The sequence below is a fragment of the Macrobrachium nipponense genome, chromosome 11, assembly GCF_015104395.2.
Source record: "Macrobrachium nipponense isolate FS-2020 chromosome 11, ASM1510439v2, whole genome shotgun sequence".
Classification (NCBI taxonomy): domain Eukaryota; kingdom Metazoa; phylum Arthropoda; class Malacostraca; order Decapoda; family Palaemonidae; genus Macrobrachium; species Macrobrachium nipponense.
The window spans coordinates 1593944-1607444 of NC_061087.1; the positions used below are offsets into that span (position 1 = coordinate 1593944).

The window sequence follows — 13501 nt, forward strand, 5'->3', positions numbered from 1 at the left end:
GATAAGTGTCTAGGATTTAATAATCATAGAATTTCTTTCTTTTACTTACACACTTCACAACAAAATATATATGACAGATGTTGAACTTGTCTGGTTCCTTAAACAAAGTTCATGATCAATAGTATATACAAATCAATCAACAAAAATTGACATAATAGTATTCAGATAAAATTACTTGACTGTAATGCCAATGATCAAATGCAATTTGAAATTCACGTTAAAGGATCTGTCAGTTTATAACGATATGAAGTAACGTATTCTTAATTACCAAGCGAAGTAAAGTTACAGATCGTGAATAAACAACTTGTACAAACAGACACAGATGTGTATAAATATATACAAACATTATGGGACCTAGAGGGGAGGACCCTCCAATCCTTCGCGGTGAAATAAAAACTGGAACTGAAAGGACAGACGAGGGAAAACTGAGTCCAGCCCCGATGGAAGGGTCACACCCGTCATTTGAATAAGGAAAGGCTAGTCTCAAGAATTTGAGAATACGGGAGCACAAGCGGGGAGACAAATCCAATGTTAAGGGAAAAGAAGCCTCATTCAAACATACAAATATATATGTATATATATGTGTGTATGCAACATGTATACACACACATATTTATATATATATATATATATATATATATATATTATATATATATATATATATATATATATATATATATATATATATATATATATATATATATATATATATATATATATAATATATATATATATATATATAATGACTATATATATATATATATCATATATATATATATATATATATATATATATATATATATATATTATATGTGTGTGTGTGTGTGTGTGTGTGTATGTATGTATATATATCCCTTTTTCGTTCAGCCATGAACGGCACACGGGGTGGTGTTAACCTACCAGTCCTCAGCAAGTCCTTTTGGCACTCGATTGCTCTAGCCCATTGACGTTCTCCACTGGTTGCCGCCCACTACAGTCGATTTGGCAACTTATATATTATTCCTGCTTTGACTGACCGAAGCAAAATGGACTTCTCTCAAGAAACGAACCTAAACATTTCTACTCTCAGCTGGGATCGATCTCTGGCCTCTCGCTGGTGAGGCGAGATTGAAAACACTTGAGCCGTAACAATGAACGTATCTCTCAAAATCTTAAGCAACACATATCATTACTCCACTCGCACTATGTATGACACCAAGAAGTGAAAACTCTACTAAATATGTATGTATGAAAAAGGGAACTATAAAAATATGAGGACCACCACAATTTCGGCAAAAATATTTGACGACTCTACAAAATGGCCAGGTCACTATCATGAACAACAGCGCTGGAAAACCAACAAATCGTCGATAGTGAAGTACCGGCAACTTAATTAAAAACATCCCACTGGGACCGCACTTATCTGCCAAAACGGGACACGCAGGCGGTTTGGGAAAGCAGCGCTCTATTTCATTCCTAAAATATAAAGGGCAGAGAATCTCAGCACTACAAAAGAGCTGTATCCAGTGAAACAGGGTATCTCTCTCTCTCTCTCTCTCGTCACTCTCTCTCTTCGTCTCTCTCTCTCTCTCTCTCTCTATATATATATATATATATATATATATATATATATATATATATATATATATATATATATATATATATATATATATATATATATATATATATATATATATATATATATATATATATATATATATATATATATATATATATATATATATATATATATATATATATATATATATATATATATAGTTATACGTATTCGTGTACAGTGCGTATCTTCACTGGAATTACATTTAGTTATAGGTTCATTTGTGTTAAAGAAAAATGTGCGTTTTAGTGACTATTAATCAATTAATAAATGAAAAATCATAACTAAGGGCATTATTCAAATCAAATACTGATGCCGATACTCAAATTGTTTGACTGGTTGTTTGGAAGCCATTTTCTACGGAGAGCACAAACACATCTTACCTCTGTATAAATTTTAACGGATAATGTGTGTCAAAAACAAATATGAAATAAAAAAAATAACACGAAAACACGTAAAAATAAATGGCGATGGGAATGATGATAAAACTAGAAAAAGGCAATGTAACCAGTCGTCTATGCATTCAACAGCACCTGCATAATAGAACGAACTCGTACCTCCGTAGAATCCCAGATAATATAAATTAAAATTGTAGAAGTACTGCTTGCCACCCTGCCCTTTCGAGCCTTGTCGTGTCATTCCTTGCCACCATCAATCAAACACCGTCTGCAGTGAATCAATCCTAAGACAGCATCAAGAGGTACATGTACGATATTCAATGGAACATTCAGCGTCCTGAGAGAGAGAGAGAGAGAGGAGAGAGAGAGAGAGAGAGAGAGAGAGAGAGAGAGCTAGCCTTGCAATGCAAGACAGTGGAGTCAACGCAGTGTAACGGCAGGAATGATGGTACCCGATATCCAGATAAAATGCCTCTGAACGTCGACCTGGGGTCCTAACGTGTAAGGCGAAAAAAAAAAAAGTAATAAGCGTAACTAAAAATTGTACCAGATCTTATAAATCTGAAACAAGAGGCAATGCATCAAAATAAGACCAGGGAGCCAAGGGAAAATGGGAGGATTATTCTGATAGATTCTCCTATGTTGCAGCATAAATTCTGTTGATAGGGAATGTTTTTCAATTTATGTACTCTACTGCAGTGTTCGACAGCTCTGGATCTGTGATCAATTTCAAACCAAACGTACAGTCTGCTTGTAAAAATATGGACATTGGAAAACATAAATTTCTGTTTGTTCATACCGATAATCCTGTTTGAACAAACGAATCCGCGCATGGAATCAAATTTACTTAGACGATGAAACCGTATTTCTTTGAGTTGTATAAAAAAAACATTTATATCTTTAAAATGGGATTTATGAGTGATTCGACTTGATGAAAAACGGAACATTATTATGCTTCATACTTATTGAAAATTCCATTTTACAAATGGTGTGCTATATTTCCCGTGCTATTTTGCTTTCTTGAGTAAATCAAAGTATATATAAAGCTGACGATATCAATTTCAGCAATGAAATTTCGCACATTAACCGGTATAACTTTTGCTGAACGACTGGAACAGCCATAACAAATGTCTAACTCCTATCAAACAAACAGGAATATATCCACAGCAGTTTTCATCTGTGGTTATGTATACAATACGCGCACGAACACTTTATATATATATATATATATATATATATATATATATATATATAATATATATATATATATTACTACACACACACACACAAGCATTAGGCTACAAATATCCTTTAATATCCAATTCGTTCTGCCTCGGAAATTATATACTTTCATATCTGTTAACCGAAGGAGAATTTTTTAGTTGATAATAATTCCCTGGGATCGAACCATGGAAGGCAAGAACTCGACTACAATGACGCGCCTCAAACCGCACGTCCATCAAGGGTTTAAGGCACGTTACTGTAGGCCTGAGGTCTTGTCTTGCGTGGTTCGAGCCCATGAGACTTCGGTTAACATATATGAAATTATATTATTTCCGAGGTAGAGCGAATTGGATATTAAAGGATATTTGTAGCTTAATGCTTGTATAAGAATCAAGCTGATGTGATAAAATTGATTAATTTGAATATGTACATATATTATATATATATACTCGTATATAATACAATGCATATGCAAAGTCTATGAAAATATTGGATTGAATACTGACGAAAAGTAAATATATTTATCATCAGGGTAAACAATAACCTAAAAAAATTATTTGTTTTCACTTTGACATAAAATTCTGGTTACATAAAATACTTTTCTGTAAGAAATATAGGGAAAAGAGATTGACTGATTGAATTGTGGCTACTAAAAATTTAGGTTATTGACGCCGAAAGAGAGAGAGAGAGAGAGAGAGAGAGAGGGTGACTTCCTTCTCCAAGGGAAGCAGACATGATGTCGAACAAGTTGGAGACAGCGAGTGATGTGCAACGAAAATAATCAATAACTACTCGCACATATACATCTTAAGATTCACCTCTCTGACAAGGTCATGCAAGACTTGTCTCTTAACATATTCACCTTCGACATGAGAGAGAGAGAGAGAGAGAGAGAGAGAGAGAAATCGACGTGAATACAGTCGTGAAGAAAATGGCGATCGGAAATGACTCTGAGGGTAGTAGCCAATCGGGCTTAGGTCACGTGGCCTTCCTAGGGCTGCCGAAGGGGGAAGAGGGGGATGACTGGAGAGGCTGTCAATTTACACTGGGATATTCTGAGCGCAAATCCTTCAACTCCATCAATTTTGGCAGCAATCCACGATTGACGGCATCGGTACTATTATACAACATTGAGTAGGGATACGTTGGGTCTCATCATTGTAGTTTATCATTGCAGCTTTATTTATTTAACATTTTTATTTATTTTTTAGTAATACCTCAACAGACTTTTACGTCGTTCAGTCAGAATTCTCTTTATGAATAGTTACTCAAAAGTTGTGGTAGATGGAACATATTTTATTCCATACTTCCTTTTCTTGACACGACTCTCAATATTTGTCCGCGGAATGATTCTGTTCCTGAGGCTTTCTGAACTATAATTTCAGTACTAGTTTAGTTAACTACTTAGGATCAATACTTGAAGTACTGGAAGGTGCACTGTGCACATTCCTTCCAAGTCTTGTAACTCTGCAAGTCTTCCCTGGATCCTAACCGGAAGGCCAACTCGTCCATAAGCCAAACTCGCGGGGACTTCAAGAGGAAATTGTTAGCGCTTAGTAGGTTGCGTGCGGTAGTTCTGCTCCATTTCCTGCCCTAAGAAACTGATGAAAGGCATTTGAGAGCATCTCTGGAGGAAAGTTTGCCGAATTACCTAGAGTCTTCGGGGAAAAAATATTAGGGGGGTGGAGATGGAGTCGAACATGCAATGTCGTTTGGTGTCCTCAATATTTAATGGAGATGCCTTACGCGCACCATCAAAAATGCAGAATATTCGTCATTACAGAGTGCCTAATAAAGAAGTTCGATGCATACCTATGGATAAATAAGTCATACTGCATCCGAAATGGACTTTTATGATAGTCATCGACCTGAGGGAAAAAACAGGATACAAAGAGAGAGAGAGAGAGAGAGAGAGAGAGAGAGAGAGAGAGAGAGAGAGAGAGAGAGAGAGAGATAGCTGTTAATAATAGTAATAAGCTGTATTTCAAGACCGAGCAAAAGAAAACGCCCAAAGGTAAAAATACAAGTAACCCCCAAAAGAGGAGAGCTTACTTAACTAACTTTCAGTTTTCGTTTTTCAATCTCGCTGTTCGAAGTGAGGATGACCCAAACAGAATTATACAAGATAACAATTTAATGTGAAAAGAAAATCAATACAGAAGGGGCCAAGAACGGGGAGGGAAAAACAAAGGAGTGACTTGATGGTAAATGTATAAACGTCACGCCACCTCACTCTTCCTAAGATGCAATGAATGTCCCGTGAGGTTACGGGACAACCCATATGCTTGGAGAGCAAGTTGACACAGCATTAAAATTGATGATGCAGAAGGGGACGAGAGAGAGAGAGAGAGAGAGAGAGAGAGAGAGAGAGAGAGAAGGAAAATGTGTAAAATAGTGAGAAAGCTAAAAGAGAACTGAAGCCTGAAGCAACGTGCTCACTCAAACACAAAACCAGTGGGAAGTCAATATTCAGTTGCCAGGTGGCAAAGTTCGTTTTCACTGTTTATTTATTTATTTATTTATTTATTTTTGAAGTGACTACAGAAGTAGCAGATCAACAGCAGTAGTAACGAAATTGTACTATTAAGAGAAAAAATAACTTCATTCCGTTAAAAAAAAATTAAGTAGTCAAAAAGGAAAAAAATAGATATAATAATAATAATTAAAAATAAACAAATAGTTCCATTTATTTAAACACTGTACTAAAATAAAGACTACTCATGCAGCCACGGAACAAGGAAATCAGGATGATTCCGAGGCAGTCCTGTAATTTTTTCCCTCCCAGTGAAATGCGGCATGACTCGTTTTGCAAAGCCAGCCCGAGCGTGCTGGCGAATCCTCTGCAGTATACATAATGCCTTGCAAACCTTAATCACTTCGCCAATCCCTGCAGAGGTCTTACTGCTCTGGGAAGTACCAATTTTAGGCAGAAATGATGATGATGATAATAATAATAAATTATAATAATAATAATAGCCTAAAGAATAGCAACATCATTGAAAATGATTCACCCTATTAAAATGTTTGTACATATGCTATTTTTCCTTGGGTCCTGATTTAAAACCTCTTTCCCAAAATTTCCACACTCGTTGAAATTTAAATATCATTCGTCAAAATGTTTTAGCATTCGCTTCTTTGATTTGCCTGTATGACCGATTTAATCGTTTTGTTTCTGGTTTCAAATAATGTCTTTATTGTTCATCGTATTGCGATGCTGTCTAAATTTTTTCCAAATAAATACATCAGAATTTTATTCCTGTGGAACCTGGTTATAACTCTTTAATGCAGATGCTATAGATAAGTATAATAAATTACAGTTATTTTTTTGTAAGAATAGGACTACATTATCTTTAGGTAGCGAATCGATATATCGTATTTATCCACTAACAGGTTATGTTTAAACTCTAGCAGTACCAGGCAGAAATTACTAGTAAGTTATCGAGCACGAGACGAATAAATAGAAGATACATGATGTTCGTCTGCAGGCGCCAAATCAATGTACCAACTATGTTAAAGGGGGCAAAGATAATTTTGGACAGAATTAATTTATAATATCTGACTAAATTTCATTACTTTTCTATGCAGCTCTGTTAGCATAAAAAAAACTAATAAAAAATAATAACTTGAACCATTCATTACGGACACGACCCATAAGAAACTGGAGGCAGCCTTGAAGGCGCAGACATAGCACACGCAATCCTTTCTCTTCGCTGTTGTAGTTTAATTAGCGAAATGACATCGAATTGTCAGGCAGGTCCCCTTGAATAAGGCCATTGTTATCCTGCAACAATGGTCGAATCAGGAAAGCATATTAACAACACAAATTAATGAATAGTAATGAACTCGTTGGCGAGGCAAGCAACTTGTCTGCATTTGAAGATCATAATGAACGCTCGGTATTCGCCGTCATAATTCAAGCAAAATTGCTCCGCGAGTCCATTCAGTCTTAGACTTGGCAAGATAAAATTACGAGTCATCACAATGGATAAACGTCTTTCTTTCTTTTTCGACACAGCTTTTGTCTGCCATTATTTACCCTTATTGCTAAATTTAACACTATGTACGAGTAGTATGTAAACCGCACGACACTATGAAATGAAGTCTTGATAATTGAATCTGTAGAAAGAATTACAATTTTACAGAGAAATTGCGGACATCATAGGCCTAAACATCCAGATCGATTTTTCCATAACCGAACGTCAAAAATGCCAGAGAGAGAGAGAGAGAGAGAGAGAGAGAGAGAGAGAGAGAGAGCACGTGCTGTGAGGGCATAAGGTACCCACAGACACACAAGGGGAGCTTAGGGTTTCCAGTGAGCAACCCTCCTCGCCTCCTCTCCAGCCCTCACCAGGGAAGCCTCGCACTCAACCCTCAAGTGTCACTCACTATTCTTTGAGTGTCACTGCTCGAAAAAGTGTCATTCGGTCCCTCAAGTGTCAGCTAAGAATACCCGCAGCCAAGGACCTCTCACTCACTTGCCTCACCAGGTGGCTGCTGCCTGCTGGAGGTGGTCTGTATTTATCGCGGGACGTAAAGGGAAAGTGCCTTTGGGCGTTACCTGCAACAGAAAGAAAAAATCAAATTACCTTTTTTTATTGGATAAGTTGCATTATAGAATATTGTTGACACAGTAAAATTAATAATAATAATAATAATAATAATAATAATAATAATAATAATAATAATAATAATAATAATAATAACATCTGAGTAGACGAGAAAGAAAGAGAAAAAATTGATAGTAAATATGAAGACCCTGAAAATAGAAATAAGGATATGGGATATGCCAGTGGAAATTGTACGCATAATCATAGGGACACTAGGCACGATCCCAAGATCCCTGAGAAGGGACCTGGAAAAATTAGACGTTGAAGTAGCTCCAGGACTCATGGATTAGAATGTGCTCCTGGAAAAAGAGCACATAGTAAGAAAAGTGATGGATTCTTAAGGAGGCAGAATGCAACCCGGAACCCTACAATATAAAACCACCTGTCGAATAGGAAGACTGTGATAGACAGAAAACAAATTAATAATAATAATAATAATTATTATTATTATTATTACTATTATTATTGTTGTTGTTGTTATTATTCATATTGGATAAGGTGGTGTAGGCACTGAGAAATAACACAAACAAATCTTATCAAAAGTAAACCTCAAGCATCATATCCTCCACGGGAAGAAAAGAAACTGCAGAAGAGACTCATTCATCAAATAATGGATAAACTGATTACAGGTAATTATATTCTAGATTTAATTACCTTTGAGATTAATACTGTAAATTACCAATGAAATATACACTCGTTTCCACTGCTAATAAACTGCAGACATTAGGGATGAAGGGTTAAAACTTTCCTTGCGTAAACCAAAAAAGAAAAATTCCTAATAATAACTAAAAAGGAAAGCAAATTGGGCAGGATCTCACAATTACTCGAATGGAACTAAAATCAAATAAAACTGAGAAAACAATAACGTTCTTGCTGTAACGTGAAAACATAAACTAATGAGGCAATAATAATGAACATGAAAGGAAATTTGATTTTAATGCAATATTGCAGTTTCCCACAACTTGAGTTTGGCGCCAGACCAATTTTGGCGGGGAAACCGGTTGTCATAATCAGGTTTTGGCGGGATTTTGGGCGGTCGGTGTCCCCTCCTAGACACCAAAGGGCCTTCCTGAACGTTGATTGGTCCACACCCCTGTGGAGTAATACAAGATGGCGAACACCCGAGACGAATTTCACGCCGCGCTGCCGATGAAATTGACACGGCTGAGGGAACGGCGATGTAGCTACTACAAGAAGGGAGAAGGGCGAGGAGGGGAGGGAGGGGAGTACTGGGAGAACGAGGTAGAAAGGAGGCCAACTCGTAAGCACAGTAGATGGGCTGCTTACTGAAAGGAATGGGTGTCCAGTGCTTCTCTTCCCCTACGCTTTGAAGGATTTGGGCATTCATCCACTGGTATATATAAAAGGCCTGGAAGGAGATGAGGAACACTTGATTCTGGTAAACCACGCCTTTGGATATGGATATTGTATTAAAAAATATAGGAATGGTTTATGCAAAAGCCATATTCATCATTCAAACCACGAATCTAGCTGAATCTCAACGTTAGTCGAACAACCGAAGAGAAGAGTCAGAATCGGTATTACAGCACTCATCCGGGCAAACTAAAAACAATGCATATCATGAACCTTTTGCTTCTTAGCCTTTTTACAAAAGTCTTTCATCTTCCGAATCTTTCTTAAAGAGGCAAAGTTCTTCGTTGTTTTTGTTCGTTCACAAACAATGAAAAAGCTCCGAGCGGTTGGTTTCCACATGTGGTCTCTTGAGCTTCCAAACAGAGAAAAGGAACAAATATGTTGCATGAAAATAAACAAACAAACAAATAAATAAATGACGGGGGTTTTCCACTTTCATGAGACTCGAGCACAAATATTTTCATTCAGAATTCCAACTAAAGTAAAAAAAATAAATTTTCATGATACAGGTAACGTATTTTTCAAGGAATGCAAAATTGAAGCACAGTACATTTTCAGTACTCAAAGTACTTTTAGTTCATTTATCTTTTTCGTGGAATATTCAGGAATATGATGCCCACTCGCAAAATGTACTGAATAAAATAAAAGTGTTTTAGGTATTTCCTAATTTTCAAAATATGAAAATATTTTTCACCGTAACTTCTTTTATACAGACTTCGTGAGCTTCTTGAAGTTATTTTCGGAGAAATATTCTGGCTCCTTGACATAATGTCTAGTGAAAATGTCTGAAAATGTTCAGATGATTTCAGCTTTTACCAGCCAAGCTTTACTTCCCTTAGTTCCAAAGCAAATACTATTAACTTTTCTAAGAATTAAAGATTCACACACACAACCAGAATTTGGTCAAAACAGCATCTGTAAGAAAATTATTATCTTTTTTTAAATATCGGCACAGGTAAACATCAACAAGTCCTGTAGATGAAAAATATAACGTTTGAATTTAAAAATACTGTCTTTGAGCATTGCGTAAGAAAAATGCGAGTTTTTTTTTTTACAGGATTAGAACTCGTTTCCGAGTAGCTACTAATTTACAATGGAAATCTTTCGTTTTAGTTAATATAGATCGTAAAGGTACTACTATTGTAGTGAAAAGCGTCTATTACTAATGCTACTGCCGCTGTGCAAAAACACTTTTGGTACAACTTGAAAAAACTTATCAGAAAGTCTGCGTTGATATAAAATATATGTTGAGTTGGCCCGACGTCGGTCATTTTACCCTTCAGAGATTGCTGGATTAAGTTGCGACTTTGCTCAACAGTTTGCTCCGGTGTCTGACCCCACGCAAGAAGTTACTGTCTGATGATCAGCTATGACGAATCACTTGTAAGTTTCCACTCGATATTTACGATGAAGTTTTCATTAGACTTCTTTACCAGTGACGACTACTGATGATAACGACTACCAATTCTCGGCATCCACCCCCCCCCTCCCCCCCCACCCCACCTCCACTAAAAAAAAAAGGATATATTAAAACCATTCTCTGAGTTACACGATAAACCTTCGAATTCCGAAAAAAATGAATAAAATTAATATAGGTTTTACGCTTCGCCATCTACCATTTCAAAAAAAAATATTTTTGACACAAGAATAAAAATCCAAAGGCAGCACAGACTTTGACATGAGAATTTTATGTTCAGTTTTCTTTTCCAATTTTGCTTGCCCCGAAAATATTTCTTCACTTGTCAGTTAAAACAACAGAATGTCTTTAATTGTTTTAGCTGCTTAGAACTGGATTTCGTATTTCTTTTTGAACATGAGCAACTTCGTTCGCAGGTAAAAGGTGAAAACCGAGGTCCTGAAAGAGTGACATGAAGAAATATTGCAAACGGGAAAATGGAAGAAATAAGATCGAGGAATATGAATAATGATAATGAGATGATGATGATATCGAAAGAGACTGTAGCTACGGAAAAGAGAGAGAGAGTGCTCAATACAATCAGCACTTAAAAAAAATGGTAACTTGATTATTTTCTTCGAAAGAAACTATTTGGATGGCGTAAGATCATCCCTACATAAGCAACTGTTATTTGGAAGACAAACGACGGCAAGAAAAAAAAAAGAGAGTAGCCTGCGTAAAGAGAAAACTATCGAAGAAAAGGATCGCTTATAAAAAAAGAATGTATGAGAATATTTCTTAATAACATAATAATCCTACACAATACAATAACATATATTTCTAAATAATCCAGGCAACAGAAATTCCCAGTTCACAACAAAGGTAAACAACAAAGATGAAAAAAAAAAAAAACTACTTTTTTTCCCTTTCAGAAAATCAAGACTCTCTAATATTGTTGAACCCCGAGTAACATCTGCAGGGACATTTCCTACTGCGGAAGCCGGGCCAGCCCTCTGTCTAAAAGCCGGTGTCAGCAGGAGGCCGAAAAAAAAATATTCAAAGAGTGAATTTAGGAGCGAGAATTCGAGAGTGAATTCAAACCTGCGTTGCTGGACCCTGCTGGCCTGAGAACAGCTAAGCCAGCGGCTGTTATTCCAAAACATCGCCATTGACTGGTTACGAACTGAAATGCTGTAGTACCTTAATGAATTCTGTCCCCATAGTACAACACTTGGATACTACTGTGTGTATGTTTCTGTGTCGTACAACTGAATCTATGACGAGGCCATTTATAACCTGTTGGCGCTGTAAGAATTGAAAGATTTTTTTCCCCTATAATTTTCACGCAAAAAGGAAAATAAATTTTTGATATGGGATATTTATATTCAATAAATTTTTGATATGGGATATTATTATTCTATCATTTTTTTCAGAGACAAGGAATTCCTGTGACTAAAATGGTTTATGATTCTTTTGATGATTTTTACCTAGTCAGAGACTGCAGAAATGCCTTCACCCTAAGAAAAATAAGTCCCTAATCCATCTAAGAAATCCTTAAGTACACATAATGGTAAATTTCGTTTATTCCCTATAATTCGACCAAAGTTACGGTGAACTAAGACTAACTGGTCATAACACTGGTTGCCATATTTCTATTCCCATACTCAGTGAAAGGAAAGGCAGGTGGTGCTGGTATTTACTTCTCAAGTTATATGAGAGAGAGAGAGAGAGAGAGAGAGAGGAGAGAGAGAGAGAGAGAGAAACAAAATACGCACTTTCCTTTTCCCCAGGTAGTGTTGAAAGGATAACAAGACTTATCAGAATAGGATCGTGTGGTTAAGCCCAATACAACGCCGACGCTGTTCAGAAATAAGGCGCCGTAGCCCCGGCCAAACCTAGGTATATCTGCGGGTAGCTGCAGAAGGCAATCATAAAAAAAAACTTGTGCACTACTTCACATACTATATTCGAATGACCCATAACATGAAAAAGCTGGTTCAAAATATATAAAAAGCACAACAAACCCTATCCACAATTTGACCAGGATCACGTTACTTTATTCAGGTAGGAGTTGAGTTACACCACAGTCCAGCCCTAAACCAAGAAGCACTAAAGCCGTGTCCACATGCTCTGCTGATTCCTCCTCCTCCTCCTCCTCCTCCTCCTCCTCCTCCGCTTTGCACAGTACACACACACACACACACACACACACACACACAGCGTAGCTTGAAAGAACTTTTTCTGCTTGCGGAGTCCTCTGCTCAATTGTCCATTTTCTATGAAATACAAGATCGGTTAGATTTCTCGTTAAGTACAAAATGAAAGATCCCATGGAAACAAACAACTTTGCTTTCTTTCGAGATGTTTCTCTTTAACCTTCTCTGAAGAAAGTAAATTCAACCTGCCACATTTTAAATCAAAGAATGAGAGAGAGAGAGAGAGAGAGAGAGAGAGAGAGAGAGAGAGAGAGATTCGAGCCTTTCATTCAAGATGTCATGGACAGGAATCCCACGATAAAGGACAAATATGACAGCCACCTACGTTTTCACTAAAACTTGCAACAGGACCTTCTTCGAGGCGATGCCTAGTCCTTCAAAAAAATCGAACTTTTTCCTAGAAAATGGGAGAATATAAAGTAAAGGTGAGAAGCGGAGAGAAAAATGGTCAGCTGAGAAAGAAAAAAAAAAAAACAGGTGTTAGAAAAAGAAGAGAAAAATACGAGCCTCCAAAACAGATGGAGGGAAATGTAAAAATCATAAAAAAAGAAGGGAAAAGACGAGAGAAAACAGCAAAAGAGCCGAAAGGGGAAAGATGCGACGGGAGAAAAAAATAAGATGGAGACCAAGAACCGGAAAATAGAAATTGACCGAAAATGTCGCCTCCACGACGCTTTTAGCCACCTATT

At 36.7% G+C, this 13501-nt stretch overlaps 1 protein-coding gene and 1 long non-coding RNA gene across 2 annotated transcripts in view; both read right to left on the reverse strand.

Moving 5' to 3' along the window:
- Nucleotides 1-13501, reverse strand: part of LOC135215807 (lachesin-like) — a 395715-nt gene that overhangs the window by 103784 nt on the left and 278430 nt on the right. The gene's annotated exons all lie outside the window — the stretch shown is intronic.
- Nucleotides 7499-13501, reverse strand: part of LOC135215902 (uncharacterized) — a 149045-nt gene continuing 143042 nt past the window's right edge. Inside the window, exon 3 of the long non-coding RNA XR_010314767.1 lies at nucleotides 7499-7777. This is a non-coding gene — a long non-coding RNA (uncharacterized LOC135215902). The remainder of the gene's footprint in view (nucleotides 7778-13501) is intronic.